Source organism: Aythya marila (assembly GCF_965140915.1).
Source record: "Aythya marila genome assembly, chromosome: 18".
In the NCBI taxonomy this organism is placed as follows: Eukaryota; Metazoa; Chordata; class Aves; order Anseriformes; family Anatidae; genus Aythya; species Aythya marila.
In genome coordinates, this window is record NC_139059.1 from 5,981,984 (window position 1) to 6,005,440 (window position 23,457).

General features: G+C 46.1%; 1 protein-coding gene across 3 annotated transcripts in view; it reads left to right on the forward strand.

The window, feature by feature from the left end:
* The window catches only part of RAB11FIP4 (RAB11 family interacting protein 4), a 123,761-nt gene that overhangs the window by 53,345 nt on the left and 46,959 nt on the right, over window positions 1–23,457 (forward strand). The window contains exon 1 of one of the 3 annotated variants that reach the window (XM_082774882.1): window positions 20,531–20,626. The exons of the other annotated variants lie outside the window; for them this stretch is intronic. The gene's annotated coding sequence lies outside the window, so the exon portion shown is untranslated. Of the gene's footprint in view, window positions 1–20,530; window positions 20,627–23,457 lie in introns of those variants that run through there. 3 annotated transcript variants of the gene reach the window in all.

The following is a 23,457-nucleotide window of genomic DNA, read 5'->3' on the forward strand; positions in this document are numbered from 1 at the left end:
AACCCAGACCCAGATTCAGCCAGCTAAGACAAAGCAAAGTGCCCATGCCCAGCGTTTGTGAACGGCTGGCTCAGGGCCCTGCTGGGCACCCAGCCAGCTGCGGGCACTGGCCACAGGACCAAAGGGGAATGAGGCTGGCTGCATCCGCACCTCCCTGGCCGAGACTTCCCGGCAGGACAGAGAAGCAGTTGCCTGGTTCCAGGTGTCTTAACTTTGGGGAAAAGGGAATCTGCACCAGGATCTGGAGCACTTCAGCTGGCATATTCTGGCTGTTCAGATTTGAATGGAGCCTGAATCTAGGTCACCTGGGTGGGTGACAGGAGAGGAGATTGAATGAAAGATCTTAGAGCCTCTCACCAGGTATCAGGGTACCTGAGTAGCTGCTTGTGAAGAGACAGGCTATGCATTTTTATGTAAGAGAAATTGCTTCTTCATCTGAAATCAATGCCCAAGTGCTGTACATGCAAACCCAGTAGAAGAGCCTATTGTAAGCTCCAATAATAGCAGGCTGCCTGTTTTAAACAAGGCTGTTTGTTTCTTATTCGTTGGTGCAGTATTGAGTAGTTGCAGTTTTCCCTTTTTTTTTTTTTTTCCTTTTTTTTTCTTGCTGCTGTCATCTGTAAATAAGAGGGAGTCTGCTGCTTAACAAGGTGCAGGATGATTGCTGTGTGTCAAAGAATGAGCTGCCTTTTCAGTCCTGTGTGTGTTCACCCGCCTGCCAAGTGATTAATTACACTGTATGAACAGCAGAAAAATTGTTGAAACATGACAAATAAATTGTGTTTGCCTCTGGGATGGAGCGGGGACTACTAGCTGATCTGCTGCTTTGAAATTATTTTCAGCAGCAATTAGGAGTCCCCCACTGGCTTCCGAAAAAAAGTTTTTTTCCCACCAGTTGCTCAAGGAGGTCTGCTAACACCTATGGCAGGACAGAGGGACTTATCTGCACTGGAAAAGCCAGAGATCCAAATGCGTTTTTCATGAGGCTGAGGAAGGGAATAGCAGTCTGAGACACCGCGGGACTAAGGAAAGGTGACTGGCCATTTGCATAGGTCACTGGGTCAGCATGGAATTGCACTTATGATCTCCGTGCTGTCTCTTATATTTATTGCAAAGCAGGGCCCAGGAAAGTGTTGAGTATTTTATTGAACTCAAACTTGCAGTTCTGTTCTTGTGGTTTGCATCTTAAGCAAAACTCTTTTTTTTTTTTTTTTTTTTTCCTATTGAGGACATCTCTTTCACCAGGCTTGCTGGCAGCTGCAGCAATGCTACTTTGCTGGTGAACAAACCCCTCTGGGTCACTTCAGAAGAGAGGAGTAAGTAAAGACGTCAAGTCTTACCCGAGCCCAAGAGAAATCTGTTTTATCACTTCTAGTTTCCCAGAAGTTTAGGGCAGTGTCCACCATGAAAAAGAGTAAAGGCACAGTGCTAACCTGACACCACAGATTAAAACAGATCTTTGCTACAGAGAGCACCACACATCCTCCAGAGCTTGACTGTTGATTTTTTTGTCCTTGGTGCAGACTTGGTGTGGCTGAGCCCCCAAGGAAACTCCCCACATGGATCACACTGGATTCGTGTACCCTTGCTGTATTCAGCTCACTGCTCTTCCTTCTGGAGGCTGAAGCAAAGTTTGGGCAAAGGACCCCAAATCTCCCACCTTAACAGAAACAATAGCTACAATGTTAAGTTGGAAATATCTTTCCAACTGATACCAAAGAGAAAAACACAGCCTAGGCAGTCAGGAGAAGCAGTATTAAACACAGCAAATTGAAGCTTTGTTTTTTTTCTGTTTCTTATCAGCCTGCAGTTTTCTCCACCACCCCCACACTGTCATTCTTGGCTCCCATTGTGTGTTTGGCATTGTCGCTGCTCGGTGTCTGCCTCGCGTGTGAAGCCTTCCCTCCCTGTGCTTGGGACTCTCGGGGTGTTTGTGCTACGCAGCAATCAGCACAGCGTATGTTTGCAAATTGCTTCCCTTTCCAAGCTGCTGGTGGGCTCTTCTGTCCTGCTGTCACCGTGGGACCCACGCTGTGATTACGAACAAGTCATTCTTAACATCTTTCCTCAAGCTGGGGGGGAGGCTGCATCTTCACTGCTGCAGCAGTCAGGACGCGGGACGTGCATGTCCCCAGTGCTTCAGCTGCGGGATGTTCTGGCTCGAGTGTCTCCCTTGGGCACGCTAAAGGAAGCAGAAGGTTCCCTTGTTTCTAATCTAGAAGTCTGGCTTCTATTTGATGCTCCTAAATCTGCCAGATTCTCCTTCCCCTCCGCTTTTATTGTGTCCCATGGGAAATGTGTCTAGTCGACATCTCAGGGGATGCCTTCTGTGGGACCCAGCCTAGGGATTGATCCAGCCCCTGCTGAAATCAGGAGAAAGACTGCTCAAGGCCTGAGCTTCTTCTAGACTACCCTTCTAAGCTAACACTGTGGGTTTGTTCCTGAGGAGGCTGTTGCCTGAATCCCTTGCTGGAGGACACTTCTAAGCTCAGCTCTGTCCAAAATCTTCATACAGCACAGCCGTGAAGTCACAGAGAAACAAGCCCTTGTTCCTAGGTAGGACGAGATAGGATTATACATAGGCAATGCAATATCTTCACTGCTGAGAAGTTTATTGTAACCTCTAAGGGCAGCACTCAGCAATTCATTTTTTTTCCTATTTTTTTCCAAGCATCGGAAAGCAACATTAACTACAACTGCCAAGAAACCTCCAGTGAACAATTACCAAGAGCAATGAAAAGCGCAGCGTGCACCCATTTGGGACTAATTTACATGGAAATTGCCTGCTTTCACCTGGCAATATTCTGATTTATATTTTTTATGTTTGTGCATACATGCAAAGTGTCCTTGGTACAGAGCACCTGCATAAAATCATCTACCTCTCTGGCTGCTCAAGCTGACTACAAAAGGCTGCCCTGAAGAGCTGCTGCACGGAGAATGAGCAGCGCTGCACTCAGGGCAAGGCAGGCATCTTCCAACAAAATAAATGCTGACTCCTCCAAAAGCAGCCACAGAAAAGATTGTTTGAGGAGTATTTTCTTTTTCAAAGCCAGCTTGAATTTTGTGATTTGGTGGAACATCACACACTGATGTCTTCAGAGGGTAAATTACTTTTCCCTGGTCTTGTTTCTGCTTGTTTGTTTTATAAAAAGCACACCAAATAATACAAGAAAAAGTGAAATACTCTGGCCCAGTCCAAAAATATTTCGTCCCTTTCTCAAAATGTGCTTTGGATTTTCTTTTCAAAAAAATCTGAGGTTTTGACCTTCTCGTCCTGAGCTGGGACAAGAAAATATTTTGAAATCTAGTTGCTCCTAGGGAGAGAGAAGTGTTTTCCCACCTCATTCTTGCCCTACCACCCCAGCAGATGGGTTTTGCTCCCTCCAGATGCAATCCCGCTGTCTTTGGGGCCAGCAGGGGTCTGCCTGGCACTGGGGAGGGACATCAGAGATGCTGCTGGAGCTTCTGTCACCATCGTGATGCTGTATCTCGGTGCAGTGCTGCTTGGTCAGCTCACCACTGTCTTTTGGGGGGCTGGAAAGCCGGGCTGAGTTTGCTTATATCAGTGTTTTGTCCAAATTCTGCCAGTTACCTGCTTTGAATTGTAACCACCTGCTGCTGCAGGTGAACTGCTGTTCTCCTGTAATAGAAACGTAAATCAGCAAGGGAGCAGAAGTTGTTCACACGTGGCATTGTCCCAGTCGACCCGTGCCACCTCTCAGGGCTGTGCTTGCTGGGGGGCTTCAGACAGGCGGAGCTGTGGCCGCTCAGTGCGGCCGTTCTGCTGCTGCTCAGACACAGGTGAAGCTACAGCCAGTGTTCTTCCAGGCCTCTGAGGAAGAATTACCTCATGCATCCATATTTCTTGCTATCTTTGCCTCTTCTTTGAGTATTTTGCTGTTTTGGGGCCCAGGTAGGGTTTTGTGCAACCTTCAGAAGCTTTACCATTTGAAAGCCCATCACGTTTCTCTTTGACAGAACCTCTCTTTAACAGGCATTTTCTCCCGTGCCTTTTTTTTCTTTCTGAGGTGTTATCTTCAAGCTTTTCATCTGCTGATTTTCTGACTGAGCACAGTTTTGGGGGTGGTTTTCTGGAATTGTCAGTTGCCATGGCAAAATGTTCCTCCCATCTTGTTTCTCCGTGGATAAACGAAGTTGGGCAGCGGATCAGGCTTTGGGTAGAGGCTGTGAAATTATGGAAAGCTAAAACTTGCTGCCTTTCTGTCGAGGAAGTTGCGTCCCTATTGATCTAATCCTTCAGGTAAGTGTGACTGTGGTTTAGCCCTTTTTACCTGTTGTTTGTTGTAATGCAAATCTATCCACTTTAGCTTGTGTGTCTCGACTATGGCATTATCAACAATATAAGCAGAAGGATTATGACAGCACTCACTTTGTTCTGTTCTCTTGTCATAGAAATATAGCTGCTCGGTCAGAGGGTGGTGAAGCAGTCCTGACACTGATATATTTCTTTTGGAAATACCAAAGTATCTGTAATAAAAGTAGTCAAGTAGGAGACAGTGCATATAGGTTTCTGTGGGTTTCTTGCCACTTGTGTGACGGGATGAAATTATCTTTGCCCTCCAGATCATAAACTTGAAACTAGCTCTTTCTTTTTTTCTTTGTATTTATTTCCTCCTCTGCCTCACCTCTTTTCTCTTTGCTGTTCAGGCAGAATTGTGCCGTGTTTATAGAAGATAAGAGAACACAGAAAGTTCTTTGAATATATTCAGTGAGAAGGCTGTGAAACTGAAATATAAAACCTCTTTGGAGTAAAAAGTATGGGCTTAGGTATTTTTTGTTGTGATGGTTTTGTTTTTAACTGGGAGAAAGGTCTGTAAGGTCTGTGTAGGCCTGTAAGAGCTGGTTGGTAAAGCCACGTTCCAGGTTGTTTTGAAACTGTGGGGAGAAAGTCTGCCACAAAGAGGTGGTCGGGCTAAACAAAGCCACTGAAACCCCTCCTTGCACAAGCAACCTAAAAGCATTTCCCTGCATCCTTTTTGCTCTTCAGTCTCTCTGATCAGACTGAGAGCAACGTATTTTGTTGGAGGAACCTTCTCTTGTTTGACAAAAAAATGTGCTTTGTATATTGCCAGGGTTTTCCCACCTACATTAAAAAAAAAAACAATCCTCCTTAGGAGGATCTTATAGGAATTTCTGTCACACAGCTGCTGCTGGACTGCCTGCAGTTATTTAGGGCTCAAATGCTTGATTTCAGTAGTTTCGGGAAGTGCCACCAGAATTACCCATTACAGTAATAAAATTGCCCACTGCTTTTCCTTTCCCGCTTCCTTCTCTCATTTCACCCCCAGCCCTTGAAATGTCCCAAAATCCCCCCCAAAGCTGTGTGGGCTCCGGCCTTCCCAGTTCGGTGCCTCCTACCTGCAGGTTTATTGAGCAGTTCGTCAGTTCAATTTACCCTTAACATTACACCATTGTACTCAGCTGGGCTCACAGAGCTAAAAATTGGATCTTGATTATCTTGTCTATTTTTAGAAGCCAGAGAAGGATCAAAATGCACTATTTTACATGCTACAGTGGAGCATTTATGTGATTGGGTAGAGGCACGCTTCCCCAGCACCGCCACACATCAGGGCCGTGATAAGCAATTTGTAACCCAACAGGAAGGGAAAGTAGGCCAGCCTACAAGAGAGTATCTAGGAACTGCTCCTGCGGGATTTGTGCTACGCTGCCTCCAGCAGCTGAAATAACAGCATGAAATTGCGATTAAAAATTAAAGAGATGTGGGCTACTTGACCTTCTTTTAATCAGGGACGCGGAGGCCATGGCTGGAGTAAGGATGCCAAAGAAACACAGCTTCTGTCCAGAAGTTTCGTGCCAAGAAGAGGCTGCTGAAACTCAGCAGGAACTGGGTGGAACGGAGCTGATTTATTTCTGGTCACCGCAGTCCCTGAGGGATTTCCAGGCTGCACGAGGTGCTGGTGCCCTCAGGACCTTGCCAGGCAGCTTTTAGAAGGGGAGCGCAGCAGGGCTTGCTTCGAGAGTTACAGTCTGAATGGATGAGAAATAGGAAAGAAATCATTGACTGTCACATCTTCTAAGTTTACAGAAATCCAGACAAGATCAATTAGGCCCCTGAGAGGTGTTGCTAATTAGGAGTTTTGCTCTTTGGCACACCTTTTTACCCAGGCTGTTCCTGTAATTACCCAGCTGGCTTGGGTATCAGCTGGAGCATAGGCCGTCAGATAGGCAGCTTGTTTGGGTGGATGTGTACACTGGATCTGGGCTTGTTTTGGTACATGGCATTGTGATAAGCTGCTAGCAAGGTTAAGTTGGAATAATAATGTAGCCATGGCAATGTTGATACAGAGTAGATGCAAATGCTGATGAGTGTTTTGGGCTGACAGTGTGAATCTGGCAGCCTGCTCTCAAATTAACATGACTGGGAAGGCATGAAGTAGATACAGTGCCGTTTAAAAAGAAAAGAAAAAAAAAGCATATTGAAAAGGGTGATTCCATGGAGCTTTTCCCAGTCTGTGCAAATAGGAGTATGATAACAAACAATTCGACTTCCAAAAGTTTGATTTGTTCTTGGCTGTAACAGGATATCTAACCCGTGACAGGGCTTCTGCTGAAGTAAATGTGGAATTTTTTATTTTATTTACAATTTCCAAGCGAGAGGATACAGAAAAAGTAGTAAGTAAATAATTTAATCCTATCCTCTGAAAGCCTGTTCTGCATCTTTCACTGCATGTAGGCTCCCAAAACAAAACTACCCTTAGGTAGTTTCAGCCCAGTTACATGAATGCGATATAGTTCTGTTGTAGAGCTGTGTCCAAACATTTTTATAGAATAAGGCAATAATACATACGTAAACTTTCTTGCCCATGGTAGAAGTGTATTTATCACACTACATACAAAACCTAACTCCGTTTAAATGGGCAGAACTTTTTAACAGATACATAGTGAATATGCTGCCACCTTCTCCCAGCTGCAGCAAGGATGTGTTGGGCTTGCCAGAGCCTCAAGTGTTCTTCTATATCCCCCGCAAGAAGTTTTCTATATCAGGAACTGTTCCATGTTTCTTACTGGCATGTGTGTGTTCAAAGAATTGTTGCTGTTTGCTGCTCCCATCAGTTTTTAATTACTGTGTCCTTGAATGTTAACATCACTGAGGAAGATTGGTCGGGTTAACTGGGGCATGTGTCTTTAATCGTGAGATGGACCATATGGTTACGATGCCCTAAGGCATGGTCGTGGAAGATGGGAACCTGTCCAGAAAAAGGGGGGTGTTGGGAGCCATTAAGAACTGTTGGTCATATTCTTAGATGGTGAAAATCAACCTAAGAGTAAGAAAGAAATGAGAATATGTTCCTGGTGGGTTTTCTTTTCCCATTCTGTAAGCTCTTAAGATTGTTAGAGTAGGAACTTTTTCTGTATAGTGCCTCCTTATAACTCCTACAGCTTCATCTCCTCCGGGGTCTTCTTTTGTTTTTTAAATTTCAGAATTAAAATTGCTTTTCATATTTAGATCTCTGAAAGGGGGTTCTGCCATAAAACACTTTTAGACTGTTTTGTCTCTTAGGATCTTTGCCCCACTGGCTTCTTGTTGAACTCCTCAGAATATTTCATAGACCAGTTACATCCTTTTTTTTTTTTCTCTAGGCATATCTGATGGTATTTGGCCTGCAGGCTCAAAATGATTACAATGTGCTCAACCGAAATTTTCCTCAGTGCATTGTACAGGAGAGCTCACATCACGAGTGAGTGAAGAACTAACGTCCTACTTTCCCTTCGCCCGTTCATAGTGCAGAACAGTGCCTGAGCACAGTGCGGGCAAACCCCAGCTCTGCACGCTGAGGAGATTGGTGTGCAAAAACAGCTTATTTAACGGGTATTTACAGGAGTACAGGAAAGAAAGAAGGAAAAAGAGAGGAGGAAGTGAATTCTTACAAATCAGAGGAAAGTAAATCTAAGGCCAACAAAAAGATATGATAGAAAAGCTTCCTGAAAAGAAGGAGATTAAAGGTTAGTGAATAAAAGGAAAACCAACTGGGAGAAGTCTGGGCTGTAATTAGGATGGTTTCTCTTGCTCACCTGCTGCTTATGGAAAATTGATATTTTGCAAATGTTTAACTTTGTCCAGTACCCGTTATCCCAAAGGATCCCACGCACCATCCAACCTCTAGGCCAAATAAGTCTTTATTGTGGTTAAATTCCCATTGCTGAAGTTGGAAGAGGAATTTTAGAGTTTGGTATGACAAATATGAAGCCAGTGGCTAAAGTGAAAAATAAGTGTTCCTTTGTTTTTGTTTGTTTGAGTCTGTTCATGATAACAAAACAGAAACCAAGATGACCAGCTTATCAGCAGCAACCCAGAAACTTCTGTTTTCTTGTTTCTAGACCATGACCATCAGAGCTCTGGAACCATGTATTTTCTACCTGCATGCTGTGACTTTGCTTTTGCTTTTTTACCTCTGGGGGCAAATAGCATGTCCTGAAGAAAAGCCACTGAGAACCTTGTTGGTGCTCTCCTTTCCTTTCTAGCAGGACTCTTGCTATACACATATGTACTGCAAAAACGTGGGGCTCTGGACTAGTAATCAATGTCACCTACATCAGCATGGGATTTGGGCTTTAAGAGTCTGTGAAAATTTTATCTTAAACCAACACTGTTTGCAATTCTGGGCTTTTATTTATTTATTTATTTATTTATTATTTTTTTTTTAGTGAACTCACACAGGTGCTTCCAAGGAAAGATTTATAAGTTGATTTTAACCCTGTGGAAGAGTGAGGAAGGAGACGTAAATAATGAATGAAGTCAGTATTTTACTGCATCTCTGAGATCTGACATGAGTAATGCATGGTATTTTGTGAGACTAGTAGATAAACGTTGCCTTTCATAAATATTTGTTTACCTCTGAACTCTTGAGCACAAAGATGAACAACCATTCCTTTATGAATCACTCTTTATGGGGTTTATCTAGCTTCAGGAGCTGCCACAAGTTTCTCATCTGCGAAGCTGTCAGTAAGTGAAAGAGTAAATTGCTGGCTTTGTACTTACACAGTATTTTGAAACTTGACATAAAACCTTTCTGTTTGTCTCATTGCAAAGCTAAATGTGAGATATTACTGGGAAATTACCAAAGGGTGTCTTGTGTAGTGAACTCAGTTTTCACCTGTTGTCTAATACATTTCCTTGCCTGTAAAGAAAAAAAACTGAGTAAGCTTTCTCAGATTACTGCACCAAAGCAAAACTTTGCTATCAGGAGACATCCTATGCCGTTTTGTGGTACTCAAATCAAAGAGGAAAGAGTTTGTACTCAGATACCACAGCACATGCCCTGCCAAGCATGACCAATGCCCTGCTAGTCTACAAAGAAAAGCTTTAGCAGTGAAACGTTCTGACAACACTGACTCATGCTTCGTGAAGCAAAATTCTAGGGCTGGGGAAAGTCCTCAGTCACTTTCTTTACAACTATTAAAGATGACTAGTTTTTCCCCATGAACAAATTGTCAGATGTTTCCTGACTTAGAGCCGGGGTGCTGCTTGCTGTGCTGCTGAGTGACATGCTTTTCTTCTAGCTTGTAGGTAATCTTTTTAGATCAAAAACCTTTACAGAAAGAAACTTGATTGTATAGTGCCTGTCATATGGGACACTCTGCTTCTCCCCTGGAAGAACAGGAGCACTTAACCTTAGAAGGAAGAGTTGTGAAAGGAAAGCAACCAGCACTCTTCTTAGCATATCAATACTTACACACCAAACGTTCATATTTAGTTGGATTTAGACTATGCAGAATGCAAGTATCTTGCTTTTACGTGCAGTGTCTTCTTTCTTATTAAGGAATCTGATATTCGAGGGAGGATGGACTCTCCCAAATCAGCTCCCAGGAGCTCAGACTGTCTGAGGGCATGCTTCCCTGTCTGCTCTGGGCTGGTCTCTGTTAGCACAGCTTGCACAGGTCTGCTCGGGGAGGCTGGGGCTGCCTTCACACTCATGCCACTTCCACAAGAGCCCGTGGTAACAAGAACCACATGGACCACACGCGTTTCTGTTTCCTATGGTAATTCACCATCTGTAGCTGCTTCTTAGATGATGTGGGGTCCCAGAGCTTCCCCCCCGCTGACAGCTCGCTGCCTCACAGGAGCTCTTTTCTGATGGCATCTAAACACTTCCGTATTGAATGTGATTAATAAGAAGGGAGAGGTGAGTGCCAAGGGCACGGATCAGCATGTAAGAGCACTTCAGTATTTTAATTTGACCAGATTATGAAAACAGAATTTGAAAGGTAACTGGAGGCAGTTGACTCTCTTCTGCAGTGGCAGGGAAGCTGAGTCGCATCCAGCACAGAGAGGGGCCCTCCCATGACCTGTTCTCTGCAGGACATGGGCACTGCAGGCCCCCAGCCAGGCCAGCCCTGCAGCCACCGGGTGCCTTGCTAAAGTATAAAACATAGGCCTGCAAATTTGCTTCATACAGCTTGCCGTGTTTTGGTTTGTTGAGGCAAAATAAAGCATTTCTGTTGAAGAAAAAAAAAAAAAAGTTACATGGCCACAGCATGGCCCCCTAGCCTGAGCTGTGGAGCTGTGCCAGGGGCGTATGTGGGGGCCAGGCCCAAGGGCTGGAGCAGCGTGGCACCAAGGCCTCTGCCCGGGCACCTCGCAGTGCAGACAGGGCTGTCCATGGCTGATGGCTTACCAAAGCCAGCAGAGAGCTCCTGGCAGTACAGCAAGGTGTGGGTTTGCTCCTGTCTGTGCGTGGTGCTTACAAGCAGGTAAGCAGAGCAGCAATCTATGGCAGTGTGCTATCAGTGCTCTCACAGGACACTGGGCCAGTACTCCCCGAGTGTAGGCAGCATTGTTCCTTCAGCTCTTTTAAATCTCCCACTTCTTTTCATGTTGCAAATTGCTGGGACTGGAGTCATGGCTGTGCCCTACAGAAGAAGTCCTGCCTGGGTCAGTGGTGTTTCCACCCCTTTGCATGGGTGTTTTCTGTCCACGCTGCTTGTCTGTGGGAAAAACTTCTTTGGCTTCGTTTCCTCCTAATACTTTATATTCAGAAGTGTCTGGGCAGTACCAGAGCCATTGACAATAATGCTGATTACTTCACATCAGTATTTAATTAGGATGAAAGACAGGGGATGAGCAATGGGAGATTTTACATTTGGAAAAGAGATTGATTTACGGAGCAATCAGCCTGTGGGCTCAGGCAGGCTTTAAAAAAGCGAGAAAAGTATTCTTGTCACTTTTCGGTTGGTCTAAATCAAGGAGCTTGTGCAAAAATCTTCTTCCCTGCCTATGATTGCAGAGACCTAACAATGGGGCAAAAATTGATCCTCTGTTAAATTTTGAGCAGTGCCTTGAGGAAAGAGGCAGGGAGCCTGAAGTCTGTACTGAAAGGCCTTGCCTGGGCTGCGCCCTGTCAGTCACAGAGGACTGCCCCTGCTACAGCAATGCTTTTCTGCTCTTTGACTGTGTAGAACTTCCTGGGAATTAAAACTGAGGTTATTTGAAAGGTGTCTGTGAGATGTGAGTACGTGCTGAGTTCCCTCATTGCTTGTACAGATGTGGAGTCACCCAGGTGCAGGGGGAAGTCTGTCAGGGCACCTTGGGAAGGCCTCGGTGGCATTCCTGCCCTCATAGCTTCGCCTGCGCTCCTCAGCTTCATTGCACAGCTGCACGTTTCTCCTATAGCCAGGAGTTTTCCCAGCAGCTTTCTGACAAAAGTTACATGAATTGAAGGCGGCACATTGCCTTTCCCAGCAGCTCTGCACCCACTGTTTCCTGCTCGAGGCCCAGCACCAGCCGCTCTCGCCTCATGCCACCCGGCGGCTGCTGACAGCCCGTGTGTGCCGGCTGGCCCCCAGCGCCTGAGGTGAGATGGCTTCCAGATCTTCCTTGCAGTTCAGCTGAACTGGAGGTTATGTTTTTCCTGGTATGTCTGTGCTTGTGAAGGAGGCTTCTCAGTGATTGTCCTTACACTCTCATCCGTGAAGGGGCTCTGAGAGAAATGAAACGCTGTTTTCCATGGCTCTCTGAGCCTGCCACATCACTTGTTGGTCAGGAGTCCCTGTAGGGAGCTCTGGGTTCAGCTCAGCAATAGCTGAGGATAAAACTATTAGTTCTGGCTATTTGGATGGCAAGCTGGCTGGCAGAGCATGCTCCCCTGCCTCTGAGTGCCAGCTGTGCCAAGCAGAGCAGCCCCCTCCTCTCATTCCTGTTGCCCGGCTCCAGGGAATTGAGTATTAACACGTTGTGTCCCACAGCCTGCGAGCAGCGGGCACATTCCTCAGCAAACAATTCCAAAAGGCCTGGATGGCTAAATACTTGTCCTCCTGCCTGGCTTTTAAGAAATGAAGTGAAACTTAATGGGAGTTCTGCGAAGTTTGATAGCCCTTCCACTCCGCTGCCATCATTCATGGGGGGCGTCCAAGCTTCCAGCCTAATGGGCATTTGTGAGAAGGCATCAACTCAGAAAAAGTGTCAACAGCACCACAGGTCAGACCAGGACATATTATTATGCACCTTTGAAAACATAGCCAGGCTTCACATCTCAGCCCAGCATGCAGCAATCATTAGTCACCCTGCATAATCCTCTTGACCTATTTCTTTTTTTTTTTTTCCTTTCATAGTGGTCACATTTGAAAATACTGTCTAGAGCCAGTTGGGCTGACACAAAGTCGTTAATTGGGAGCTGTCTAGCTGAGGGGTAACACAGGGGCAAAGTTCACTGCAGTGTGCTCAGCACCCAGGCTGCAATGCTGAGTCTTCCAAGGGAGGTGGCAGCTGGGAGGCCTCGTGTCACCAGCATGCACGGGGACTCCATTCCTGTCCCTTTCAATGGTGTTGGGCACCTGAGCACTTGGGTTCATCTGGAATTGAGGGGTTGAGCGGCTCTGGCCCAGCAGAAGGTATGAATGTGAGAAGCTGTAATGGTATTTGTGTGCAGGAGGAGGAAAACGCTGACTGGAATAACAGGGCAGCCAGCGAGAGGCTGCCTGCACATCTCCATCCCGGAGAGCTGGGCAGGCATAGCATTTGTCACCAGGCGATCTTTCAAGGGGCTGCCATCCTGATGCTTTCCCCCTAAGGCTGGTGCAGGAGATACACAAAGAGGCATCATTCATGGCTCAGTCAGTTTCCATTATCTTACAGGAGGTCTCACTTGTCCTGGTAGGGCAGGTGCAGGGCGGCTGTACACACATGGCAAGACATGGAAATGAGCTGCAGGCTTGGTACAGAGGCTTGTTACTTCTGAGACATTTATTCTGCACGCCATGTATCTGTTAAATTCCTGGAGGAGGCAGCCACAGATATGTAGATGAATGAATTAGCATAAAAACTATCTACAATACTTATTCCATTATTATACTATCAAAGTCCTTCACAGGCTCTAATGAATTCATCTCATAGCTCCTCTGGGAGCTAGGAAATTGTTATTCAGCCCAAGTTTGCAGAAGATAAATTGAGCTATCCACTGATAAGGCCCAGGTCAGAGGTGGCAGAATCAGGCTGGTCCACTGAAGAGCCAGGTGACTGCGTGTCACTGGGGTCATCGGAGATGCCTGTCACCGAGTGGGGACCCGTACCCATGTCTCCCCCAGTGGCTTGTCTGCTGACACTGCTTCTGTATCTGAGCACGTATAAAACTCAGCAGTACTTTGTGCACGTAGGTGGAATTTGTTACTAAATTTCATGTGCTGATCATTTTCCAGAATGCTTTTTCTTGTTCCCCTGTTCTGCAGAGCCTGCCTGGGTGAAAGGCAGAGTGCAAAGCAGGGCTGCCCTGCTTCGACCGGGGAAGGATCAAAGCTCTGATGCAAATGGTGCTGAAGGCAAATTAATTTCTTGCTCACCTGCACTACTTTATGAAGCTACCAGCCCAGCAAGATTTGTAGGTGTCAAATCTACTTCTAGTTTATAAAAGCAGCCAAGGGGGCCATTATAGGTCTGCTGCACCCTTGTACAAACAGGCGTTCAACTAATTAGGTCAGGCTGTGTTCTGTTAGAAGGAGCTGTGTTGTAAATCTCGCCTCTCCCTGCCGTGTCAGCCTTCCTGCCTTTTACTGGAGTTTCAGGGGCCCTCAGAGGTACCTGTGCTGTTATCCTCCAGTCCCTGTAGGCATCTATAAAATTCTGCAAGGCTTGATTTTGTCTGACAAAGTGTGGCATTTACACTGCAATACGCAGGCAGCCAGAAGTTGCTTGTCTCCCACTGTAAGGTTGCGGTCAAAAGTGGCTCAGTGTATTTGAGGGATGGTGCAGGTAGGATCCTGTTTGGTTCTTGCTGTTTGTGAAGCTGTTTCCTTGTCTGTTTTTGACCTGTCATCACAGGACTGGACTATGTCAGTCTGCCATGCATATTTCTAGCCTCATTAGACCCCTGGGTGCTGAGTGCTGCTGTCTGTGCTCTTTTGCTGTTCCTTTCTGTAGGGATTTAGGGCAGAAGTGCTTTATGCTGCTGTCATCATTTTGTAAGGAGCTAAGAAGAAATGCAGTGTATTCCCTAGATGCCAGGATAATCGTATCTTGACAGAATACTAATTAATCATCTCGTAATCAGGTAATTATTTCCCATGTAGCTGTCTAATTACCATTTAGTAGCCTAGACTCCAGCCTGCAAATAGCTAATGTTTTCAAGTGAGGGTTTCAAGGAGAGGAACACAGTGGGCCACGACTCTTGGTGTAACTCCTCTGTCTTTCTTGAATTACTCCTGGGATCAATTTGGTCTGCCAGTTCTTTTAGTCTACTGAAGCACACAGCAGCCCTAATAATTGCTGTGTTGGCAACGGGAAAAGAGTACAACCAACTCCATTGCTCAGTGTAATGGACTTAGCTACTTTACTACAGCTGTTAACATGCTCATAAGTACACCCATATGTTGGCTCCCTAGGAGCTCTTACTAACCTAGCAGATTATAAGCTAACAAGCTTGAGTCATACGTTTGGAATCAATATACAAAATGCTCTTAAAAGTTAAGGTTATGTATTAGAGCATGCTGAGTCTCTCCATGGTAGAGAAGAGACTTACTTGTAAACCAGGTAAGACTGCACAGATAAAAATTACAATCTTCAGTCAAAGGTTTCTTAACATTCATACCTTGAGTGTGTTTTCACCTCTCCCTCCAGCTAATTTACTCCTATCTTAGTTAGGTTTCCCAATGTCTGTGGTGTATGTGTGCACAGCACGTATGTATGTGTCCCATTCTCATGCCTCAGAAAATTTAGAGTTGTTAGAAAATGTCAACCGCATTTGGAAGAGAGGCAGGAACCTCAACAATATTCAACTTTTATGGTTCAAAACAATAGGCTTTTGTATGGGTATAGTTAAAGCAAGACAAGCCTTAATTTATGTGACTTTGCCAGTGTAAAAATGATTTAATACAGCGATACTACTCCCATATGTGAAAGAAGTCACTGTAGACTGATGCTTTCCTGCTTGTGGAGCTTTCCTGCTTGTGGAGCTGCCTCTTGGGCTGGTAACGTTATGTGGTTGTGCTGCTAACCGTGTCCCACAATGTCTGTGTCAAAGCTGTAAAACTAATCCTGAAGATATCAGAATCCTGCTCAAAAGGACACGTACACCTACCATGGTGCTGGCCATGAACACACTGATGGGTTATTTAACATCTCCCTTTTATAATGCTGGGAGCACTATGTGACCCTAACTTCATGTCTCAGTGTCAGGTTTACCCCAGACGAATTGCAGCAATTTTCTCATGCTTTACAGGGCTCCATTGTACCCAGCCGCCTCTGTATGCGTTCATTATGTGTGTGTGCCTTCAGCTTTGCTGTCTGTTCGTGTGTCCAGACCATCAGACCTTTGCCCAACCAGCCTGACAATGGCTTTGCAAACACTCCGAGGACCTGGAGTGTGTTTGTTTTTCCTTGGTTTGTTTTCTTTCCACTACCTATCTTTGTGGTGATACAGACCGCTGCTATTGACCTCAGAAGTGCTGTGATGGGCTTTGCTGTGCACAGAAGGGATGAGCGAGGTGTGAGCCCTGCTCTCAGCAGCCGACCTCGTGGTGCTTCTCGCCAGAGGAGCCAGGGGAGGGGAGACCACGTGTATTGCAGGGACTCTCCAAGAATAAGTGCTGAAAGAAAAGCAGCTAAAAATAGCCTCTAAGGCTAAATGTGAATCATCTGGAGAGGAACCAGCAATAAATTCTGCATGAAAATCGTGGAAGGAAGAAGCCATGTTTTCAGCAGCAGTCCTGCAGGCTGGCAGCAAATGAAGTCTGCCTATGGAAGAGCTGCCACCTCGGACAGGCGCTGCTGGGAGGCTCTGTGTCCTTCCCTCTATCTGCCTTCTCCAGTTTTGGCTGGCACACAAGCCAATCTCATTCTTACTGGTGCAGTTATCAGTTAGGTCTCTCAGAATATTTTTTTCCCCCAGATTTTGATAATGTTTCAAGAGCTGGAGCTCCAGAAAGTGGAATCGGGCTTTGTAAGAAGAGCTAGTCCGCATGATTTCCCTCATCCTCCCATGGTCCAGACAGTTCCCAGGTTCCAGAAACGTGGCAAGATAATGAAACCCTTTACAAAACAGTGTTTTTCCTTTGCACCCCTTCTCCCAATGCAAATGCTTAACCCCTCTGTCTTCCCCCTGCCATTCATTCTCTTCCCTCTTTGCCAGCTCTAATCTGCTGCTGGGGGTTACCAGAGCTATTTCCAATGCGACGTGTTTAATCCGAAATTGAAAAGTCTTTGTGAGCTGAGGCCGCAGTGTCACGCAGTGAATATCTTAGATTCAGAAGGGGATCAAGGTGGCTTCTTGGTTACCAGTAGTTAACACAATCCATTGTGTTTTATTTAATTGCCTTTTATACGTGTCTTTGTATCTCCTACTAGGGAGAAGCGAGATCTGGAAGTGAGATAGCTTATAAATAGCTGTCGTTTTGCTGCAGCACCGAGGGAAACTTCAGCTGTAGCGCAGCTATAGTGCTTTCTGACAGGCATTGAGGAGGCAGATTGAAGCCTTTCTGCCATACAATGCTGGGCTACAAAAGCAGCATTAGGCCAGCAGCCCCTGCTAGGCGGGAGTAGCTGAGCGCAGATGCATCCCGAGGCAGGGCAGCACCGCTGACTTTGCGCAGCAGCGCGCATCATGCGATGCATCATGTGAAGTAACGGGAGGAATTCAGACCTGCTGCTGGGCCGGAGCAGTGTGCAGGTACTGCCCGGTCGCACAGCTGGGGCAGAAAGCCCAGCCCTTCAGTCCCCATCCCACGCCGCTTCTGTGCAGCTGCAGCAGCTTGGCATCATTTGTCTCCTTCCTTTCTTGGGATGGCATTTCTCACTGAGACGCTGGACAGAGTGCCAAGTCCAATGGCAGGCCATGTTTCAGCAAAGCTGTTTTCTGTCAGAGTTGAAATGACCCTAAATTACAGGTTTTGACAGCATTTTGGCATAGCAGGAAGGGAATTATGCTTAAATTTCAGAGTCTCGTTTTGACATCTGTCTGTGGAGTGTTTTGGTTTAATTTTTACTGGGTTTTTAACAATTTTTTTTAATTGTATAAACATTTAATAACTTTAATAACATTAGTAACACTTAATCATATAAACATTTTAAGAAATTGCCACCAATTAAAAAAAATAGTGAGAATTTTCACATTTTCTTTTAATTCTTTTTAGGGTATCTGGATTTATCTTCCAGAATTCCTGTTTTCAGCCTGAGGCTGGTGAAAGACAGGGCAGCTATCCAGTAAAGCAATCTAGGAATATAGCGTGAACTATATTTCATCAGAATTTTTTTCTTTTCCATTCAGAAGAAGAATGGCTAATGCGTGGTGTTTTTCCACCAGCTGTTAATAATGCATTTAGTTTATCCTGACATGTTTAGAAGAATGCGACAAGAGCCGCAAGACATATTCTAACAAAGAAACATATCACTTGGCATTTTTACAGTGAACTAAGGCTTTTCTGGGTTACACATGTCAAAGCTAAGAAGTGGGTGTAACTTCCATTACCCACAAGAGAGGAAGCAGAAGGAAACAGTCTGATAAAACCATAGCATTTCGTTAGGCAAACTTTCCCATGTAAGGCTAAAACATTGCAGCCTGCTGAACTTCTTCCAGCCTTCAGGCCTGTTTTTTAAAAAGCTTCAAGTGTGAACAGATAAGGAGTTAATTTACCTTCTCAGATTTAGACCTTTTGGAAGATGCATGGAAATTGTGAGTGCGAGAGAGACATTTTTAATCATGCTGGGCTTATTTAATTGTAATCTTTGTCTGTCTCAGCTGTGGAGCATGGAGCCCTTCCCGCTCCTGCTTTGCACTGCGCAGCCCAGGCACGTCCTAACTGTATGGGAGAGCTGGCTTCATCTCCTGCTCTGCAGCCTCTGGATCTCAGGAGAAGGACCCTGAGCTGCAGCGGGCTCCATCGCTGCTCCTGGGCTGGGCTGCAGGGAGGCACCAGGGATGCTCCAGCACCTGTCTTGCTGCAGAGCTGGGCTGCCCCGTCCTCTGCGCTGAGCCTGCAGGAGCAGCAATGTGTCCTAAGTCTCAGGTGTCTCACTCCCCAGAGCAGCAATGGCCAGGGTTCTTAACACTCTCTTTTTGGGAGAGCTGTTCATGCTTAATCTCTTTTGGGCTGGATGATGAAGCTGGTTCAAGGCTGCCTGCTCCAGGACTGATCAGCACTGCAAATGCAGTGCTAGAAACAGAAGAATTTATTATTTTCCTTATAAATGTGTCTCTTGGAGTATAAAGAAGAGCAAAAACCAATATGCAAAGCCATAGTTATCTTTCCTTGCTACTTCCTTGACCTTATTGCCTCCTTTTGCTTGCCACCTTCCTTTACACCACTCTTGTTTGCAATCAGGAACTGAGGCCCTGCTGGGAAGATATATTTAACTGATTTACTTTAGCCACATTACACATGATGCACACATGGTTTTGTATGAGGAGTTCATTTTAAATTACTTACAGGCACATAATGGTAACTCTGGGAGGAAAGAAGGAGATTAAAGTGTATCCTTGCTGAAAACTCTAATCTTTGAAATGTTTGACCTTTCCTCCTTTGAGCAGTCCTCATCAACAAAATTAAAGGCCCAGAAATTTCCATTGTTGTAGAGATCTGAATGTTAGAAGTACCAGAGTTAAAATAAACAGGGTTCAGTTATTCTTCATGTAACGTCATTTGGGCCAGCTCTAGATAAAGTAGTTGCAAAAATGACCGTGCCAAGGCACAGTCTGATATGCCCCTATCATGCCTAAATTTAGACGTTTTATGGGATTCAATGTGATGTTGTTTCAGTCTGACGATAAACTTCAGCTATGTTATGATTAACTAATAGAAAATGGCAGGAAATGTTTTTTTTCTCTGTCTCGTTAAAGACTGAAAGATGTTGAAAAACATTGCCTACCCTAACTCAAGAGAAGAATTCATTCTCAGAAGTGTTTGTGATCCTTAGGAAAATATAAAAAATATATAAAGTATAAAAATAATTTGTCAAATTAGTCAAAATGCTAATGTTAAAACATTTTGATCTGACTTGCACAATGTAAACATTTTTATTATAATCAATTTACCTGTAGAAACAAAAAATAATGTTGAATGAGAAAGCTGGGTTGTATTCAAGATCAGCTGTAAGAGGACCAGTGGAGAAGGGGACCTCTAAATGCCTGCTCATTTCTTCTGGTTTTGCCCAGGCTTCCATGATCTCGTGAATCTTTTCCATCTTACAGCCACTAAGATAAAGAATAACCTTCACCACAATCAACATTTTCTGAATGGAGCAACAAATTCAAAGGGGTAGGAGCCTAAAATGATGGCTGTTTTACTCGTTTGGGAGGTAGCAGAGAGGTAGTATTTTTTTAGAGAGGAAGTTTAACTTCTGCTGTGCTTCAAACTTTCTTTCTGCTTGCTGTCTTCCTTTCTCCTGGCTATTTCTTGCTCTCTGCAGCTTTGTACATCTCTTATTTTGGACTGCGAGTTCTTTGGGATAGATAGAGCCCGTGAATGTGTATGTTAGCTGGCACCGTGCGACCTGGCTGTCTAGAATCTGTTGCCGTAATGCAAAAGATTATTCATATGCATTACTGCAGCAGCAGATTTTACGAATTCCCTGTTCTCAGGAGCTGTGCAGTTGCAAGTCATGAGATTTTGGCATAGCAGAGCCTTAGAATTGTTCAGAAATACCTGGTTCCACTGAAGACTTCGGCATCAAACCTGAAGGCAAACCTCAGTCCTGCCATCGTTTCGGTGATCTCTTCTGAGCAGCTAAAAGCAGGAGAGTGTGAGGCAGAAAATTATTTTGTTTCAAAATAAGTCTAAAGTTAATAGCTAGTTCCAATTCAGATAGAAATTGCTTTGTTAAACTAACAATATTTCGGACTGGTGGAAGCACTGTGTGGAAGTTCAGCGTTACCTGGATCGAAGGCAGTGATGCTGCTCCCGGCTCCGTGCTGCCCGCGGCTGCGCTGGATGCTCCTGCTGGGAGGAGGATTTGATTAGGAATGCCTTAGCCAGGGCAGATCTGAAGGCTTTGGAGTCTACCCCAGGTTTCTTGGCAACGACGCACAGTTGAGAGCCCTCACCAGCACAGACACAGAGCGTGTCCCAGGTCTGCCTTCACGTCCCACTCGGGAGAAACTTAGCTGCTACGAGGGAGATTCAGAGTCCCTGCGATTTCCTATAGCGACTTCCACAGCCGTTCTCAGTAAGTAGAACTTTGAATTAAGAAACGATGAATATTTTACCCCCAGAAGTTGTCTTTTGTTAAGTGTGTCGTAGATAAGGGAGGCACATCAGGCTAAAAGCCAGAGTTAAAATATACACAACTCTGCTTTCAGTTAGTGTGAACCTGCTCTAATGAGCCATTAACGAGCGGTGTGAGACTGCAGGAGACGAGTCTTAGAAAACCAGGCGGAGTGGGAAAGCAGAGCCTGACCCTTCTCCCTTTGTCAGCTTTTTCTTTTCAGGAGGGAGCTAGTTGCATTGTGTGCGCCTGCTACCTACAGCAAAGCTGTCTGCACGAGAGGGGAGCTGGGACAGCCTCCCCAGCGTCTCGCATGCCTTTGTGGGCTCTGCACATCCCTTCTTGCACTGCTGATGCAACAGGGGAGCCTGGCACTGCAGCGAGCTGTTTCTGTTCCTTTTGCACTGAAATCATAGTAAAGTGGTGTCGTTTTGAAGATGAGAGTTTTTAGCTGGGCAAGGCTGTATTTCCTGAGATTTTTCATTGATGTCTGATTTCTGATGCAGAACCAGAATGTGCAGCGGGCTCCTGTTCCTTCTGAACTCCTCTGTTCTCTGAAGTATTTGTGCTTGCTTTTAATGGAGCAAACAGTGAGTGCAGCAATACCAGCCCTGCAGAGGTTACCGTAACCCAGTGGAAAGGTGGCTATTGTGACTGTACGTGTGATTTAGTCACCTAAATAGTTCTGACCTCAGGGAAAAAGCTAATCTTCCTGTGCACCACAGCTGCCACTGTTGACGAGGGCTCACAGCCTTCTCTTGCGGCATGCGTCGTGCCTGCGTGGGTGGGCGTGTGGGCGGGCACGGCTCCGAGCACCCTCTTCCAGTGCCTCTGAGTTACACCGCACTCGCTGCAGGTATGCGCGCGCCCCTGCTTTGAACAGTTCCTAGTGGAGCCGTGCACAACCTGTGGCACATGCCATGAAAAAACACGCTCGTAGGAAGTGAGCTAGCCGAGGCACTCGCAAACACAGCGGAGGGCTGGGCTGGCTGCGCTCCCTGCAGGAGCTGACTGCAGTTCTCTGAAGGGCCGGGGCAGTGCCATGCCTTCCTCATCTGCAGTTCTTTCACAGCTCGGTTGCCTAAACCTACCCACTCGGAAGGCAGCCTGCAGCACTGCAGAGAGCCTGTGCGGCTTCCGTGCGGGGAATGAGTCATGAGCTGCCTGCAGCTGAGTGAGGGCAGGACCGCACCGTGCCACCCGTCCTGACGGCAGTGCTCCTCGGCAGCCCCTTTTGTGGGGCTGCGGGAGATTAGTCCCAGCATACAGGGAATGAAGGATTCAGCCCTGCTCCTCTGGGAATATTGAGCGCTGCTGCGAGAGGAAGAGAAGTCAGGACTCAATTTATTGGTGCCGTTTGATTGAGCAATCATACCCCTGCTTTTAGTAGAGAGGAATGTGAGATTAAAGAAACTTGGTTCAAAGGCTCCACACATCTGTGGTAACAGCTGACGGCGGGGCCAGATCCTTGCAGTTTTGGTTCCTTCTTTGAATGACCATGTCCTTTGGGGGCTGCTGTACTTGAGTGGCAGCCCCTGAGGCTGCTGCACCTCCTGGGCTCTCCTGCTGTCCCCAAAGGCGAACAGCAGGAAGCCGGCTGCAGCTCAGCCTGTAACCCTGCTGGCTGAAAAGCGATGAGGATTTGGCCAGCCCAGCTCTTCTCCACTCCCAGTATCTTTGGGAGAAACTATATCTGAATCTCACCACTTAAATTGCTGAAGTCAGTGGTGCTGGGCCAGTATATCCTAGCTAAGAGTCTGGCCTGACATTTTTACAGAAAATACAGCAGCTGTGACAAATAAGAGGTGGTTTAGAGGGTGCTTAACGTGGAGCATGGGGAGTTCCCTTTGCATAGCATGGTGTTGGTTTGGATCTTTGGGTTTCCAGGACCTCCTGTCTCGGGCAGACAGGGTGCCCGAGCACCCCACAGTGATGTCCACGCGGCTGTTCCCAATGACTCTTGTAATTACTCCTGCGCTGAGCTCAAGAGTAGCATGCTGCTGGTTCGGTGTGGCTGGGCCTGCTGGTGCAGGGACTGCAGGGACTCGTCTGCCGTATGTCCCCCACATAACCCAGGCACGGGAACCACACTCATCCTGCTCAGGGACATCAGCTGCCTCCAAACTGCTTCGGCGTGAGCGATGGTGAATCCTCCCGGGGAAGATGTAGATTAAATCGCATCCTTATCACATCTTGCCATAACTCGCTGCAATGCTTGTTTCCTCCAAGGCTGCTTAGGGATTCCTAACCCATTTTTCCCCCTCAGAGAAAAATGCTGTATTATAGTAACAGAAAGCCATGTGGCTATGCCTCGTTCATTGCAGATCTCCACAAGCTGATGTTGTCTGTCCAGGTACCTCATTCATTTCTGCGTAAAACACACTCCGCCCACGTGCACAGAGCAAAACCCTTCTCATCTGTGCCTCCCCCATGCCTCACCGAGTGCTCATGCTGGTTAAATGAATGTCAGCCTTGGTCAGCTCTCGCTTGGGCTGGTTGGCCAAGTATTTCGGCCTGGCTCTTTCTCCTCCCCTTGGTGTCCCCCTCCTGTTGTTCTGTTCCTCGCTCTGTTCTCCAGTAACAGTACCACCTAATTAGGTCACGGGTTGTTTCAGAGTCAAAACCTTTCAGACGGTTTTCCAGTAGCTGTGGGTTTTGTTACTCAGAGCCACTTGTTCTGCTTGCCTAGCTTTCCTGCTTTGTGCCTCTCTTAACTGCTCCTAATGCTGAAATATTTCTTATTCATGTGGCTGCGGCAGTAAAAGACATGTTAGCTCCGTAACAAGCTGCTG